The sequence below is a fragment of the Lissotriton helveticus genome, chromosome 9 (assembly GCF_964261635.1).
Source record: "Lissotriton helveticus chromosome 9, aLisHel1.1, whole genome shotgun sequence".
NCBI lineage: Eukaryota > Metazoa > Chordata > Amphibia > Caudata > Salamandridae > Lissotriton > Lissotriton helveticus.
In genome coordinates, this window is record NC_136070.1 from 298,753,802 (window position 1) to 298,773,038 (window position 19,237).

The 19,237-nt window shown below is 40.0% G+C and overlaps 1 long non-coding RNA gene across 1 annotated transcript in view; it reads right to left on the reverse strand.

Moving 5' to 3' along the window:
• Positions 1–6,895: 6,895 nt before the first annotated feature.
• Positions 6,896–19,237, reverse strand: part of LOC144782727 (uncharacterized) — a 209,530-nt gene continuing 197,188 nt past the window's right edge. The window contains exon 3 of the long non-coding RNA XR_013601223.1: positions 6,896–7,004. This is a non-coding gene — a long non-coding RNA (uncharacterized LOC144782727). The remainder of the gene's footprint in view (positions 7,005–19,237) is intronic.

Consider the following 19,237-nt stretch of genomic DNA (forward strand, 5'->3'; position numbering starts at 1 on the left):
ATTGAATTAATATTTGTCACTTTCAGTCCGATTTACTAGGAAGAGGTGGAGGGCAGCGTTAGCCACCTTGGCTTAACGCCACGCTCCGCCACTTCCATAACCCTGGGCTGCACCGTATTTACAAGGATAAGGTGCAGCCCTGTATTTCCCCCTGCACTGGTACTAATTTTTGCTGCCTAGTGCCAACGCAGACACCCTTGCACGATAGTGAAAGGGTGCCTGCGTTGTAGGGAAAGACTGTTTATATACAGGAAGGTGTCCCTTCCTGCACATAAACAATCTGAAATGGCATTTTGAAACTTCTATGAGTGCTGCTTAATACAGCACACATAGAAGTTGCAAAACATAAATTTTTTTAATTGATTGCTTATGTGCACGAAGAGTCACCTTCCTGCACATAAACAATCAATGGTCTTTTGATGTTTCTCTATGTGCTGCATAAACGCAGCACACATAGAAACAGCAAAAATGAGGAGAAATGAAACATTTCTCCTCATTGCGCCTGTTTAAGACCAGGTTTTCCCTGGTCTTAATTTTGGTGCTTCTCCATATTTACGCTGCCTTTGTAAATATGGGGCAGCGTCATAACCAAAGGGTGGTGGGGTGGAACGCCCACCACAACACCCATTGCCTGCCACTTTCACGGTAAGTGTAGCGTGAAAGGGGACCTTTTTTTTTTTAAAAGACAGCATTAAGACACGTTAAGTGGCTTAAACATGCCTTGTAACTAAGGTGAAGCTGATATAGCCCAGGAGTGACACTAAAAGTAATGTTTCTGTGGCGATAGGGGCTTGTAAATATGCCCCATAGATTATTGAGCGCTTAACGACTGGTGAAAAATGACAAAATACTTTGGGGGTTATTCAGTGCTTGGTGGATGTGGGACATCTGCAAATAACTGATGGATTACTGTCAATACTAGTTAGAGTTTAATCCTGGATATGCTCTCTTATTAGTGCACACAGAACATTCCTATTTTTTTGGTAGATCTCCCATATCCATCAAACTCTAAATAATCCCTTTTGCCATTTTTCTAATTTCACACGCAAACCAACTGAGCTAATCTTTTGCTAAAAATGGTGGTGAATGTATGTCCGTCCATACATTTGCTTTTTATTTGACCTCATCTTATCCAGCTTAAAATGGGGAATGACCGGTCCACTGGGGCTAAGGGACCACGCCCCTCCTCCTTTCGCCCCTCATGAACAGTGTCTGTCAGGCTGCACAAAGGTCACCTCACATACACTGTTCACTTTCAGTTCCAGCTGCCAGAAGCCAGACATGCGCATTTAGCGCAGGCTCCTGGCTGCCTGCGCTGAACTTTGCTGGGCTGAGGAAGTCACAGCTCCTGTGGGCCTGACGTCCTCAGCTTAGCAAAGGTCCCTGAGGCCCTCCCCTCAGTGAAGAGGGGGAGTGTCACTGATTGCCTCGCACCGGAGCGCTTCAGTTTTAAGCGCCGAAGTGACCAGGGTCGAGTGTCAATCAGTGATACTTCATCACAGAGTAGGCTGGGGTCAGCAGTCTCAGTGACCCCATGCCACTCTGTGATGACGTTGGGACTGCTGCCTTCCCTCGTTGGCTGAGCTTAATGAGTGAAGGCAGCAGTCCCAAGCCTTCTGGAACCTCCGAGGCAGAGCTGGCTGCAGGTAAATGTTTGATTTTGTTTAAAATTGTTTGGTGCATGCGTGTGTGTATGTATATAAATGAATGTTTGGTGAAGAGTGTTGTGAATGAATGTGTTTGCTTGTACGTGCCTGTCAGTGAATACATTGCTTTAATTGTTCTGTGTATGTGTGCGTGAGAGGGTGTCCCGTCTACTGTCTCCTTTCAAAACGTACCTCAAAAATAAGATTTAAGCACACCGTGAAACACAGACTAGTCAATCTGTTCCTTATAACTTCCATAGTAATCTCTTGTGTGAAGAATCCAATCAACCGCTGACATTTATTTTTCTTTTCTCTCCTGCAGAAACGCTGGAGCTGTGCTCCCATCTTGTAAAACATGACTATATTCATTTCATGGACTACCATATGGTTTACCCTTATCTTGACAGACTTCTGGACAAAGGTGTAAATGTCCATTTTACGAAACACCGCATTGGCAGCATTTGATGCCTCTTTCGTGGAGTTTCATACTGAGGTCCGTGAAAAAAAGGATACCCGCTCCAGAGGTTTTCAAATGTATCAATGAGTGTGATACGTGCGACTTATCTACAACATCAAGAATGAAGCTGAATTGTTGGAGAACAGTCGAGAGAATGAAGTCTATAGATCCTATGAATCCTCACTAATGTGGGCAGTGATGAGCTGAGATGAGGGGCCTTGTGCAGTTTCTTAAAGAGCAGCTAGAATTTGGCAAGTGCCCATCGCAAGCAGAAATTATAAGCTGTTAGTTTCTAAACAAGAAGATCTCAAAAGCAGCAAAAGACGGAGGTACAGGCCATCAAAGCATAAAGTGCCTAGAAGGAAGAGCATGGTGCTGGTGCATCTGCCAAGAAAGAATCAACTGATCCACAATGGAAAATCAAAATGTCTAAATAGTATAGAACAATCAAAGTACATATTTCCAGAGGTAACCAGTCAAAATATCGAGTTTTTTTTATCGACTAGACATAATATCGAGTCAAAAATATAGAACAGACATAATATCGACTAGACATAATATAGACTACCAAAATATCGACTAGAACATTTTAATATCGAATGGAATGGACATATTATCGAATCAAAAATATAGAATGGACATAATATCGACTAGACATATTATAGACAACAAAAATATCGAATTTTAGGTAAGTTTATATTCATTTTTTGTGTGTAATATAATTCTGTAGCGGGTTGTGGGTTTAAAGGGGAATAGGGCGGGAAGTAATTTAATTATAATTAATTAAATATGTTAATTTATTTATTGTTATTTATTTAGAATTAATTGTAAATTAATTATTAATTGGTAATTAATTAAAATATAATTGGTAATTAATTTTAATTGATTAATTGATACATATTTTAATTTTTTTGTGTTTAAGAAATTTTTATTGAAAGATTTTGCAGATCAAACAAAGTGCATGCCATAAAATTGAAACATATGAACAAGAATAGGGAAATATAATCAGGCATAATATTATGCAAGTAAACATATAAAAAAAAGGGGGGTATGCAGGGGAAAGGGGAAAATAAGAGAAAAGGAGAGAAAGAAAGAAGGAAATAAAGGAAAGAAAGAAGAGAAAGGAGAAAAGAGAAAGAAGAGAGAAGAGAAAAGAGAAAAGGAAAAGTCAGAGAAAACTCAGTGGTCTAGAGTAGTAGAGGAAAGATAGCAAATAAAGGGGAGCCAGGGAAGATCAGATTTTATTTTTTGAGAAATGGAGGAAGAGGAGACAGTAGCAATTCTATGTTCATCACAAATAAAGTTCCACCACATGGAGAAAGATATTTTGGAATTATCCTTCCATGACGATAGAATGACTTTAAGAGCTAGAGCAATAAAAAGGTCAAACAGTCTAGATTCAGATGAGGCTAATTCTATATCAGGCGAAAGGGATCCTAGAAAAACATGCATAAAAGATATAGCAGTATTAAACTTAAAAATCAACATGCAAACCTTCCAAACTGAATTCCAAAAGGAGGAAACCGTAGCACAATCATATAATAAATGGATTAATGTTCCTGAAGCATTAGAACAAGACCAACATAAGGGAGAGGAATTAGGAGAAAATGTACAAATGCTAACGGGAGTAATAACCGCTCTACAATATTCAAAATATAGAGATTGAGTCACACGTGCAGCAGCAGAAACTTTAAATAACTTGGACCACATTTTCTCCCACATAGTAATAGAGAAAGAAACAGATAAATCATTTTCCCAAGTAACTTCAACATTAGATTTAGAACGGATTTGAGCATCAGATAGTAATATGTTATAAACAAGAGCAGCCTTAGGAGTGCGGGTAGAAAATAAAGGATATAAAGGAGTCGGAGGGGTAACAACAGGGAATTCAGTTGGAAGTGAGAAGGTGGAGGAGGTAGCTAAGTGGGATTGAATAGCAGTGGCAATAATAGTGTATTCACCAAAAAGAGCATCAGGAAGGTGGTAACTAAGTTGTAAATCTTGGAAGGGAATGATATTGAAATGATGGAGGAATTGATATACAAAAGAGACATTCTTTTCCTTCCTTAAAATGGGGTATTGAGATATAAAGGAACAGTTGGACATAAATGCAACATGTTTAAAAAGGAAAATCCTTCAAAAGTAAACATTCAAAAAGAACCCATTTGGGTACTGGCAGTGTTTGAAAATCATAAGCTAAGGAAAACGATTGTTTAAGTAGAAAAGCTGAATGGTAGGCTTTAAAAAAAGGAAAACAGACACCCCCTTCATTTTTAGGACGAGTAAGTTTAAGCAAGGCAATACGAGGGTGTTTATTATTCCAAAGGAATTTTGTACATATAGAATTTATGCGGGAAAAATATACATTGGGAATATTGATGGGTAGCATAGAGACAGTATACAACACATGTGGGGTAATCATCATTTTATTAGTATCTAGCCTGCCCCACCAGGAAAGAAAAAGCGGGGACCACAGGAAGAGAAGAGCTTGTAGTTTCTGGATCAAATTATTAAAGGTAAATTTGAGAGTATCAGTAAGGGTTGAAGAAAACCATATACCCAAATATTTAATTTTGGAGGGACACCAAGTAAATTCAGTATCACTAAACATGAATCAGGAACAATCAGAGTTTAAGGGTAGAACTTCAGTTTTGGATAAATTAAGTTTATAGCCAGAGATGGAGGAGTAAAGTTGGACTTCAGTCATGAAATGTGGCAACGAATCAACAGGGTTAGACATGTAAACTAAGATATCATCCACATATGCAGAAATGTTTGTGTCAATAGAGGAGAATTTAAAACCAGTAATCATGTTAATATTGCGAATGCGCTCCAAGAAAGGTTCAAGGCACAGAATAAATTATAAGGGAGAAAGGGGGCATCCTTGCCTAGTACCACGAGATAAAGAAAAGTATTTGGAAAACTGATTATTGATAAAAATACTGGCACGGGGACAGGAATATAAGAGTTTAACATAGGAAATAAAGGAGGGCCCAAAACCAAACCATTGGAGGGTCTGAAACATAAATTGCCAATTGATTCGGTCAAATGCCTTTTCTGCATCTAAAGAAAGAGCAGCAAGAGGGTCTTTATATTTCTTGCTAAGGGAAATAATGTTAGCAAACATACGTGCATTATCCGAAGCAAGCCTACCCTTTACAAAGCCAACTTGATCTGATTTAATCAAAAAGGGGATAATATTATCAAGGCGGGAGGCGAGGATTTTGGCAAAAAGTTTACAATCATAGTTAATTAGAGAAATAGGGCGGAAATTTTTACAGTGAGAATGGTCCTTATCAGGTTTGGGGATAATAATGATTAATGCGTCCATGAAGGACCCGGAAGCCTTGGCTTGAGCAATAAAAGAATTGAAAAGTTGTAAAAGTTTAGGGGCAAAAATCGAGGGGAAAGTAGAATAAAATTCGACAGGGAGGCCATCAGGACCAGGGGCTTTAGATCTTTTCAAAGCATGAATGGCAGAAATTACTTCTTGAAGAGTAATATCTTTTTCTAAGGAGGCAAATTCGTCAGGAAGATTAGGAGGGGAAGGGAGGCCTGAAAAAAAAGAATCAAGGTTTTGGGTAGAGGGGAAAGTGTCATCTGTGTAAAGGGATCGATAATAGTCATGAAAGACAGCAGCAATATCTTCATCAGACAATACTAATTTGTTAGTATATTCATTAAGAACAGGGCCAATGGCTTTACGCTCAGATTTAATTTTCAAATAATTAGCCAACATCTTGCCTGCCTTGTTTTGACCCCCGTGGTATTTAGATTTGATTTTAAGTAAAATGTTCAACAGTGGCTAATTTATTAAGGTCAGTTTTCGCAGCAATGAGGGTGTGAAGGGCAGCGGGATCTTTAGAGGTAAAATAAGTGTGTTCTAGTTGTTTGATAGTTTGTAATTGGTCCTCATATTTAGCTTTAGCAACTTTTTTCTTCTTAGAAACAAAAGCCATGACAAATGCACGCAAGGCAGCTTTGAAAGCATCCCACGTGTTGGGAATAGAAGTATCCGAGGGAACATTGAAAGTAAAAAATTCATTAATGAAGGCAGTGTCATTTTTGATAAAAAGTGGGTCAGATAAAAGGAATGTATTGAATTTCCAACGGCTAAATTGCAGGGAAGAAAGAGAAAAATCAAGTGCGGCAAAAACAGGGGCGTGATCCGATATAAAAATTGAGCCAAAATCTGATTTCTGAATAGAGGTGAACAAGGATTTACTGACCAAAATGTAATCTATTCTTGATCTAGTATGATGCATGTTGGAGAAAAAAGGTATATTCAAAGGAATCAGGGTTACATGTTTTCCATACATCAAAAAATGGACGAGAGGCAATGGCCGATTGGAATGCTTTATGAGTTTTGTCAGGTTGGGATTTACATTTGGAAAGTCTATCAGAGTAAGGATCCAACCATTGGTTGAAATCACCGGCCTCAACAATGTTAGGGCAATCAATAGAGGATAAGAGAACTTTAATATCCAACCAAAACTTGGGATCAGGGCGAACAGGTCCATGAATATTCAATAAGACTATCGTCCTATTCTGGACTAAAATCTTAGCCATCACCCATTGTCCATCATCATCATGTTCAGTAGAAATAATTTTAACTGATAAAGCCTTATGAAATAAAATAGCGACACCACCTTTCTTATTTGAAGCAGGTGAAAAAACAACTTGCCCCACCCAATGACGTTTTAACTTTAACGGGTCCACATCAGAACAATGAGTCTCTTGTAGAAATGCAATTTGAGAGTGAAGTTTAGACAAGTGGGACAGTACCTTTTGACGCTTGACAGGGTTTCCAAGACCACGGACATTCCACGATACGAGATTACACATGATGAAGGGTTGGAGAGGCTCAAAACAAATGATGGGTAAACACTGCAGGCAGGGGACTACAGAATAAAACACAGCAAACAAAAATGTTGGAAAAGGGCACATCTACAAAAGAAACGACATAAGGAGAACACGTGTACTTCAACTACAGTATCAATATCAGAAAAGAAGAAAAAAAGACCAGAATGACCAAGAAGAGAAAGTAAAGAAAGAAAGGAAGAGAGAGAGAGAGGAAAAGAGTACGGAGGAAGTAGGAAAGGATAGAGGAAGAAACAGATCAGGGCAACAAAACCCGATCTGTAAAAGAACAAAAAGACAATGAAGACGGACAGGTAATATGACTTACATACAAAACAGGAAAGAACAACTCGAATAAGAATAAGCCAAAAGAACAAGTTATAAACGACAAAAGACAGCAAGCAACATAATAAGTAAGAAAAAATACAAGAAAGAGAGAGAAGCAAAACACTTAAACGCTTGTATCCATTCCTGTAGAAGGAAAACTCTGTAAGAATAACTTTAGTTTTACAGGATCATCAAAAGTACGTGAGCTGTGATGTATTCCTATAGGTCCTGAATCGATCCCCCTATTCCTGACCCTATTCTGGTTAGTAAACTAACAAGTTAACTAGTAATCAGCCCATGAGGCAGAAAATCCCCATGATGCAGATACCGTTATCTGACGCAGTCACACTACGGCACAGGAACGTGTTATCTGATTAGGTCATAACGCTTGCGATCTAATTAGACAAGCGATATTCCTCCAGCCCCTGATAAGGCATACGGAGTTCTCATAACAAATCAAACCTATGACAACCTGGGCAAAACCCTGCGGCCATTGTTTTGATTTCACCGAGAACTTCAGTAAAAGAATGTGCTAACGAGCAAGTCGTATGACATCCTTATTGACGTATCTATGTCCATCCTTACGTCAATCTCGGCACCTTAAAGGTATAAATATTACCGATCTTGCCCTATGCAAACACACGCGTGGTGACGAGACGGAGCAGCCATACTTGCCGAAGCCAAGAGCAGAGCAGACCCCGCTGGCAGCAGCCCCGCCTTCCTGACGCGCTGAGAGACGCGCTGACTTCTCCTGCCGAGAAATCCAGCCCCGCCGTTTCTGGGTAGCCCTCGCAGGCAGCCTGGAATATCGAGACCAGAGAGAGAGATACCATTCCTCATTCATCCTAACTTCCAGGTACAGAACTGAATAACCCCTCACAGAGAATTCTTAAGTTATTCACTTGGCAAAAACAAACTTAACTTAAACTGTAACTTTCTATTCCCGCCCTCGTATTAGACTTAGGTCAGGTACACGGGGTAGGCGTATCTAGAAACACCAGTTGAGTACGTTTAGTCAAATGTATATGTGTATGTAATATATTTTATTCATTTTAAAACATCTTATGGCTTAGAAACCATATCAATGTTTTTACAGTATTATTTTATACTATTGCTTTTAATGTATGCACTTTACTTAACTATAAGTATTGCAATAATATCGATCCATTTCTCTTGTACGAGAAAAGAGACTGATCAATAAATAACACCTTTTTATTGAACACGCCCGTCTCTTCCTTTTCTCTACATTCTGATGAGACTAAGAATGCACGTACTGACTGAGTAAAATAAATTGCCTTTTGTTCACACGACTCTCGAGATATACTCTTGATTAGGGGAGAGCAAAGTTGTCATGTTCTATGGTTGTCAGAAACTAAATCCCTTCTTGTCTAATCAGGGGAGTTAATTCTTTCCTGAACATTCGAGAAAGTTTCTAGTGAACTCTGAGCTAAGCTGGCAAACCCAAAACTTTAAGTCTAGTATCGACAGTAGTAGACCTAGTTAACGTCTGGTCTAGGCCTTTACTGCTGTAGGTATTATTCCAATGCGCAGAGCCTATTGGGATGATAGGAACTACACTACATGGCGCCCAACGCGTTTGGAAAAGGGCGATAAAACTAACGTAAGACATTTAGAGTAACTCAGTCGTGCTTTCTCACTCAGACCCCTTTTCCCACAATACTCCAAAGACGTCTGGAGTGGGTGAAAGGTTATATCCGCCAGACCTCGCAGGAGGGAACTCCTATGTATGGTTCTTGGTATAGTCAACGTTGAAGGATAAACAGTTCCAAAATATTGTGCATCTAACCTTTGTTTCCATAAGAAACCTGATCTGCAAACAAAAGAAATAACCATCCTGTCAGTAACATGTCAGACAATGAGGATGAAAGAGAGGCAGTTAGATTAGCAACTGAACTCGCAGCAGCTGATGCTACCATGCAGGCAGCAGACCAGGATATGATACTCATCCCGGTCATCAAAAGGAGATCTATAACTCTAAAACTTATAGAAAATGGACTGACACCTAGAAGTGGCACAGTCATATTCGTAATTGAGGCACACGAATATCGGCAGACAGAGGTATACTATTCATGGATACATTTTCCAGCAGCAAATGCTGTAACAAAGTACTTCCACTATTACAAAATAGAGGAACCTCCTAATGAGTACACTCCTTTCGAGGAGGTGGAAGTACCACTCAAATTTCAAGAGCATTTGCTCTTATTTGATGGCGCCCTAAAACATAATAATCACATCACCAGGCTCGGTCCTTTAGGTAGACCAGGAGCAACGTGGCCGGTCCTAGCCGGATACACACCACATCCAGACATCAATGAGATGCCAGCAGCAGAGCTGTTAACACAGCTAAAACAATTAATAAAAATACATAGACAATTAGTCCAGTGTGTGATGCGGACTTCAACAATTCAGCCAGCGATTAAACTCCCACAGCTGACCCCTCACCAGGGGAACACAAATAAAATTACACCACAGAACATCCAGTCCTGCCTAGGTAAAGTACCAGCTAAACGGGAACAAATACCATTCTGGTTGGCACAGAAAATCACCCAAATAGAGGCGGTGTTTCCTGACACCACCCCATTAGAAAAACACAGGATTCTGACTATCTGTCTTCCAATGGGAATCGCACCACACATTGAGGACTGTGACACTTGGGGTACAGTCTTTGCTTCCATCTACACAAAAACGCACGGTGTTCCATCCATTTCGGTAATACCAGATGTGCTAAAACAAATTCAAGATGAATATGGTCCTGAACCCGCTTTAACTCTTGGTATGAAATTACTGAAAGACTTCAAGCAGGTCTCGGCTATATTATTAGCCAACATAAAAGGTGAAGCAGCAAACGTGGCGATCCGCCAGAGGTTAAAAGAGACAGATATAGCAGACCAACCAGCGGAAATTGCCAGAATCATAGAAAAATCCTATGAGGAACTAGGTAGAGATAGTTTAGGTGGAATACCAGTAAAACCGCAACTGATTGAAAGTCCAGAAAAAATATTTTTTAATAATAAATCTACATCACCAAAAAAGAACTGGGATGGAAACAAACAATCCAATCCTAAAGAAAAGAAATTCCAGTCCCGAGGAAGGTCTCCTAGGCGAAGAGAAAAATCTCCGAACCAAAGACACAGGTCACCCCAGAGTGACCCCTCTGGGAATAGATATAACCTTAGAAATAGGGATAATATAAAGAAGCCTGATAGATATCAAGACATTGATACACGTCCCTCTCAATCTTTTCAGACTTCCTCGCAGAAATCGGAAAGAAGAGGACGATCAGAACAAAGAGAAGAGCACACCAAGTCCAAAGACAAGGAACCTGCTCAACTAAAAAAGAAATTACAATTTCTAAAAAAGAAGGTAGCCAGTATCAAGGTAGTTAACAATGCTGAGAATACTGAGGACACAACTGAAAAACGGAGAGTGGGCTCAGACAATGCTAGACAGTGCAGCAGAAGTGAGCACAGCTCGCAAAGTCCTGATGAATCATCTGGAGACAGTGGACACGAATGAATATCTTCAAGTGGAAACTGCGGACACCAGAGTTAGCAAACCTCACAAAATATACGAAATAACATTGCGTATAGAGGGGGATAAGACTAGGAAAATAAGGGGACTATTTTGGGATAATCTCTCCAAGGGCTATGACATCCTTCTAGCTGAAAAAGAGTGGCCACCAGAGTTTGTCAGGGAGTTTCCTCATGGCGAAGAAATAATTATGCCTGCCTTCTCAAATCAAATTCCAATTCATAAAAAATACACACTTGCTAGAAAGTGGGCAGTGGCTCTAGCTCCTGCTTTATATAAAAATCACGTGGGATGGGATGAGGATTCTCCTCCTCACAAAATCCAGTTAAAATCACAACCTACTGCACAAAGGCAGTACCCAATTAAGCAAGAAGCTAAAAAACAGGTAAATGAAATACTAGATCAGCTAGAATACCAGGGGGTGATTGAAACTTGCACCTCACAAATGAACAACCCTTTGTTTCCGGTCTCCAAACCAGACAATTCATATCGTCTAGTTTTGGATTACCGACACCTTAACACATGTTGCAAAACTTTTGCAGTGCAAAACTCACACAGTGCTGCACTAATGAATAACATAGTGCGCAAAAAATACAAAACAACATTAGACATCTCTAATGGATTCTTTTGTCAAAACATAGCACCAGAGAGCAGATATTTAACTGCGTTCTCAATAAATGGCACTCAAAAACAATTCTGTCGGTTAGCCCAGGGGTACAAGAACAGCCCGGGGGTATTCTCAGCGAGAGTAACCGAATTACTACAACTATATGATGATGAAGCATTATCTTATGTCGATGACATTTACTTAACAGATGATGACTTGGAGACTCACTTGAAGAGAGTGAACACCATAATACTTGGGTTCGCAGCAGAGGGTTACAAATTCAACTTTAAAAAATCCAGAATTGCCCATCTGACAGTCCTATTCTTAGGATATGAGTTATCAAGTGAAGGCAAAAGCCTGGCTGACAATTTCCTAGAGAAATGTGCCGTACTCCAAGCACCTAGAACACTAAAAAACTTACAGTCGATTCTAGGCTTCCTAAACTTCGGAAGAACATACATTGCAAATTACGCAGAAAGGGTCAAACCCCTTTATGATCTGATAAAACCAGATTTTAAAAGATCCAATTGGACTCAAATACACACAGACATTTTGAAATCCCTACAAACAGACATGCTAATTAAAACAAAATTAGAAACACGTGATAACACACGCAATCTTGTGATTCGAGTCATCCCAGGGAGATGCGGATTCACATACCTGACCTCTAATGAGGGAGAAAAGGTACCAATTGCATTCAAATCACACTTGTACACAAAAGCTGAACAGAAATTCAGCAACAAAGAAAAAATTGTTCATGCAGTTCAAACCGCAATAGCTAGAGAAAAAGATCAAGCAGACGGTAGACATATCACAGTCAGAACAGCTGAATCAGCCTTTGAGGCATTAACAACACCGTGTAATTTACCAACAACAACATTGAATCCGGAATGGATACAATGGGTCAATTCAATCACAGCGGACAAAGTATACTACTACTTTGATCCAGAACTAGAAGAAATAGAAAATCTAGAATATGAAAAAACATACCCTCTGCCAATCGACATTCTGCCTTTACGACATTACGCCTGTGTAATCTATACAGACGGACATGCTCAACCCTCTGTTTGGGGAGAACAAGCATACAACCCCACATGTGAGATTACAAAAGAAGTGTGGCGCGGAGGTAAACTAAAACCTCTATTAACAAAGACACACTCAGTAGAAACTAATTCAGAACAACAAACTGAAATATTAGCTTTGAAAATGGCGCTAGATAATGCGGATCGCGAATTCCCGACACTTATAGTGTCAGATTCATATTACTGCGTCAAATCATATAACAAGGATTTGCAGACATGGATTCAAAACGGTTACAAAGATAACACAGATGCACCAATAAAGCAGAAACTGCTCTGGGAACAAATAGCTCTTTTACAAAAAGAACTACCAAAGACTCACGTGACTCACTCACTGAGTTATCAGCGTGATGGCGTTCACGTTGCAGGGAATTCATTGGCTGAAACGGCCGCAGCGGCAGCCACTAAATCGGCTCCCGTAGTTCGAAAAAAGCGTACATTAAAATACATTGACGGTGAAACAGTGCTGGCGGTGAAAACGTCATCAAAAGGCGACTGCTCAGCGTTACCGATCAACTATCCACTCAATTATACATACATAATCGATGCAAACTCCGTCCCTTTTGCTCGAATCCCTGGAGTGGGGGATAGAGTGATTCCAAACATGGACAGGAGAAACTTGTTAATCGCAGACGCACATATGGGCGAGGGTCTCAGACACCTCAAACTAAAAAATTCTCTGGAACAATTACAATCAAGGTACTGGTGGCCAGGCATGAGCCTGCGTCACACCATGTTTGTAAAAAACTGCCCAAACTGCAACAGAGATCGCAGTGGGGAGAGAAACAGTTTAATACCTCGTCGTTCTACTCCAGAAAAAATCAGGAGTAAAATGGAAGGGTTGCGATTAACATATACAGGCTAGTTCCACTTATAATGTAGATCACCAGCACTCGGCTGACGTCCGGACTGTTATACAAAGATTTGCGAGTCTAAATGGCATATACGCTAAGAGCATGCTACGTTTGACCATTGTCTCCACTCTAGCCCTCAAGCCTGAGGGGAAACATGACCAAATGAGCATAGCCCAGCGGGAATCTTCTCACTTCCTTCCTGAGGGTACGGGATGGTGTAAAGAAAAAACCAAGGCATAAAGCAATCTATAGCGGAAAGGATATTAGGTTCGGGAGCTGGGTGGGTCAAACATCTAATAAGTGTCCAACGTAGTCTCAATAACTTGCCAAGAAATTCTCTGAAGGGATTCAGTGCGTACGAATTATTATTTGGAACTAGGATGATGATCTCTGACATTGATAGTCAGACTTCAGTGGTGAAAGAAAAAAGCTTTGATATCAAAGACCGTTTGGCTATTTTGCAGGACTTAAACAAAACAAGAAAAGACCTGAGCAACATAAAGTTGAAACAACAGCCAACAACCACTGAAGAACCACCACCTGTCCCAGCAAGACCTGTCTGGATTCCAAAAGTCGGGGATCTAGTCAGGGAGAAGATCGCGGTAAAGAAGGAATTTGGGCCTTCTTACAGAAAAGCAGTTCCTGTCTTGTCTGTCAACGGGACAAGATCAGTTGTACTACCGCCACTTGCTGGTAAAAAGGAGAACCGAGTTGTATCCATCGACCTGGTAAAACCACAATCATGTGGCCGATAACAAACAGTAGGCCAAGTGGACTCCCAATAAGTAGCAGAACACCAAGGTTTGCTACCAGTACAGAGGTCCTAACAAAGAGGCTCATCACATTTGAAACGCCTACAGAAGAACAACATGGACTATGCAACAATGCAATAGAACTAAGACCTCTGAAATCCCAAATAAAAACATTTAGCAGAGACACACCAATCTATAATGAAGTACCAAACGAAAATGCAAGAAACAGAAATCCTGAAGCAATTGGAACAATTGACAGAACTGCATCCGGCTACTTCATAAACTTCGATGATTCCTCTGAAGGCTTCAGTGAATCAAAGACACAGCCATCATCAAAAACCTTTAAAGATAAAGCTAAGGAACTTTTGAAACAACTGAAAGAAACATATCTGATTTCTCCATGGATTGAATTTTGGGTGGGTTTTGGTGCATTTATCCTCATACTTTGGCTCATCATGATACTAACATTGGGACGCTTCATTGAGGGAAAATATGCTAAAATGAACACAGCAAGTCAGAAAATCAACTTGATCCTCAAACCACACACATCTTCACACGTCGAGAAAAGAGAACTGTCTTCAGCCAACTTCACAGCCAATCCGATACCTGGTGGGGTAGCTTGGGACAACACTGACTATGAAATTTATGGTCCGGTCGAGATCCTGAAATATCCACACCAAATTAAGATCTCCTTGAGAGACTTTGTAAAACCAAACTCATTTTCTGATGATTGGGACTTCGAAAGCATTAATAATATGATGTCTGACTTAGTAATGTCTGCTAAATTTACCAAACATGATTATTTGCAGGGTTCTACAAATTATGATAGTATGTACTGTTATAACCACTATGGTAACCATTTTTTACATAGATCTGCACAACCTAGAAATGTTTTAAATTATAATCAATGGGAACATTGTGCAACACCTCCAAAAGGGAGCTCAAGAACCGTTTACGACAAATATTCATATTTTTCAGGTTTTAACACAAGTAATGCTGAAACATTTTATTTTAAATTGTCAAACAAAACAGGGACCAAGACCATGATAACCAAAACAAAATTGTTATATTCAGACTCATTCTTTGAAAAAATTAATACTTTTGGTTTTGATTATTGGGACAAAAATGTTGAATTGAAAAGTGTTTGGGGTACAAAAGAATGGCAAGTACAGGGTATAGAAGCTTTGTTTAGAGCCTGCATGATCCCAGAGCAAATGATATTTTTAAATGACACTGTTCAACAAACCACCTGTCTTGGCCTAGCCAAAATCAAAGATTTAAATAAACCGTCTATTCCAAAGCCAACAATGTTTAGCAACACTTCTACAGATGAAGAGATAGACGTAAACCATATATTAAACCAAAACAGAACACATCCTGATTGGAAACAGTGGTTGATCTGGCCCACAGATACTAATAACTGTCAAGACAGATTCCTGAACAAAACACAGGGGTTCAAAATGACCAGGCCAGACCCTAGATATCCTCAAAGACATCACCCAGGGATAATAACAACCTACAGTGTGGGCAAATTATGCCTTCAATGGCTACAAACTTCCACACTGGCAGAAATTAAGCAACACCTAACTTTACTTACTGATGGTGCTGACTTGCGTGATTTCACTTTGGGACCACGCAAACAGCGTCAAAAGCGTTTCATAGCAGCCTCTGTATATGCAGCATACAATGAGGCCTGGAAGGTTACTCAAATTGAAACAGCAGAGAGAATACGGGAAATTGACCGTATTAATTTGGAAAAATCACTTTCTGTAGTGGACAATGGGTTAATGACTCTGTCCTCCAGAATTTTTTCTTTGGACAGCATTGTGTCTTCAGCAATCGACATATTATCGCAGGACTTACTGTTATTACAACACGGTCAGTCACAATTGCGTTCTATTTTACAGCTTGGCTGGACGTTACAAAATCTGCGTTCAGGCTATGTGCCTTGGCGTTTAATCAACACAACGTCACTATTCCAAATCTTTAACCATACTGATAGACAAATCAGTATGGCACAAAAGGGTGCTGATTATACAATCCTGAGCATTGAGAAACTTGAGAGATTACCAGTGACAATGTCAGAACGACCTGTCAGTGAATGGATAATACATGGGATAATAAATATTCCAATCTCAACCTTCAGGTTTCAATACTGCCAAAAATATATACAGGCTGGCATGTACGAGAAATTGGGAAAAGGATACCTTAAAACAACATGGAACCTGCCCTATTCACATGCATGTGTCAGTAATAAAGGACAGAAAGTGTTTCTTAGTGGCAATAATTGTGCGATGTCACTAAGCGGCACGCTTCTGTGTAACGGAATTAGTTTGCATGGAGCCTGTGAAGGGAATTCATACAACCTTTCATGTCACCAACAAGGCGCACCTGCAACAGAAATAGAACCATTCTTTCAAAGACTCTATAATGGGAGTTACATTCTTATTGTAGACCGCAAATGTTGTAGTCTTATGCCCGGGACTCCTTATCTAGTAACTACGACTGCGAAGGTCAAGTGCTGTGGACGCTCATTGTTCCCCAGCTCCTTCCCAGACAGGGAGGCAAGGGCATGGCCTGATTTGAAAATTACTTCTATTCGAATAGATACTTTAAGCAGAATGAAAACAGTGCTTCTTCAGACGCCTACCTGGCTCTCGTCATCAAAAGAAACGTATGATCTACAAGTCGCAAGGACGACTGCAGAGATACATACATTATTATCAACTAATTCCCCCGTACATTTCGCGGAAATCCTGAATGAAATCTTAAATATTTCTGATACCAATGGGGTCTCAAAGGTATTTAAGACAGTATTTTCGATGGCATTAACACCATTCAAAGCCATACTGGGTATTTTTCCAGATTTCGTCCATTCGATTTTTGACGGACTTCCCCTGATCCTGGGACTAATTGCAGGAATCCTATTCTTAGTCCTTATTTTTCGTTATGGCAACCCATGTCACAGACAAAACTCTTGCGACAAGGGAAGAAACAATCCTAGCCATTGGATACCGGGACCGAATATCAAAAATCCTGGGACTCTCCCGGCTTAGAGACCTGAACATGACTTGGTTTCTATCATTTCGACCAATGTGGCAAAGGTGTGTTTTACCTGTACTAAGGTGTCTGCTATGCGGAGAAGAATGCGTGTTAGACACCTGTCTGACGCTACAATCGGATGCGCCAATGGATGCAGAAACATTGTTGAGCCCGATCAAGGTTCATGCTTTGTGCTGCCCTCAAAGGCTACCAATCCTGATGACGGCATTCGTGGAAGCTTCACCACTACGATTGATGGGTAGTGAAGTTCAAGATGAAAGCAGCATCGAACAGGTACGACCTTCTGTCAGTAATGCAAATCAAAATGTCAATGGAGACAATCATGCGCAAGAATGCATGATTACACCTATTTCCGAGTTAGTGGAACTTTCCCAGGAAGCTGTTGACAGTTTTTTCGAAAGCCTGAATGATATGATGTTCTCTCCAGAACAGAAATAGAGACTTTTGAGCAAGCTCGCACACGGCGTTACCTGAATTCGGCCTTCAACTTTAAAAATAAAGTCACATGAACAGAATTTCCCTCCAGTTCACGGACAGCAATTTTTCAGCAGCCCCAAATATTTTTGCATATTTTTCGGGACACTATCTTCTGCTTAAAGTAAGAACTATTCTTAAAGAACTAAGGTTTCTAAATTTTAGATAGCTTATAGACATTAGCTGCCCGCTGATACGTTCATAAATATTTTATTCTGTGATGGAATGGTCTCGAACTTTTTTTCTGCATTAAGAAGCCATTTCATGTGTAATTCTCATATACCAAATAAGCAATAATGTATACAAATGCGATTACTTTGGCATTATTCTACAGCTTGAGTGCATACAATACATATGTCTGCAATTTTTCCGTATATATTTGAAAAATTTCAAAATGCATTTATGTATTTTGGGGTGGTAAGGTATACACTATACTCTATAGTACGTTGTACTATGTTATACTATGCATAGATTAGTAAATATGTACATAGTTAGCGTGGAGTGGGTGTGATGTATTCCTATAGGTCCTGAATCGATCCCCCTATTCCTGACCCTATTCTGGTTAGTAAACTAACAAGTTAACTAGTAATCAGCCCATGAGGCAGAAAATCCCCATGATGCAGATACCGTTATCTGACGCAGTCACACTACGGCACAGGAACGTGTTATCTGATTAGGACATAACGCTTGCGATCTAATTAGACAAGCGATATTCCTCCAGCCCCCGATAAGGCATACGGAGTTCTCATAACAAATCAAACCTATGACAACCTGGGCAAAACCCTGCGGCCATTGTTTTGATTTCACCGAGAACTTCAGTAAAAGAATGTGCTAACGAGCAAGTCGTATGACATCCTTATTGACGTATCTATGTCCATCCTTACGTCAATCTCGGCACCTTAAAGGTATAAATATTACCGATCTTGCCCTATGCAAACACACGCGTGGTGACGAGACGGAGCAGCCATACTTGCCGAAGCCAAGAGCAGAGCAGACCCCGCTGGCAGCAGCCCCGCCTTCCTGACGCGCTGAGAGACGCGCTGACTTCTCCTGCCGAGAAATCCAGCCCCGGCGTTTCTGGGTAGCCCTCGCAGGCAGCCTGGAATATCGAGACCAGAGAGAGAGATACCATTCCTCATTCATCCTAACTTCCAGGTACAGAACTGAATAACCCCTCACAGAGAATTCTTAAGTTATTCACTTGGCAAAAACAAACTTAACTTAAACTGTAACTTTCTATTCCCGCCCTCGTATTAGACTTAGGTCAGGTACACGGGGTAGGCGTATCTAGAAACACCAGTTGAGTACGTTTAGTCAAATGTATATGTGTATGTAATATATTTTATTCATTTTAAAACATCTTATGGCTTAGAAACCATATCAATGTTTTTACAGTATTATTTTATACTATTGCTTTTAATGTATGCACTTTACTTAACTATAAGTATTGCAATAATATCGATCCATTTCTCTTGTACGAGAAAAGAGACTGATCAATAAATAACACCTTTTTATTGAACACGCTCGTCTCTTCCTTTTCTCTACATTCTGATGAGACTAAGAATG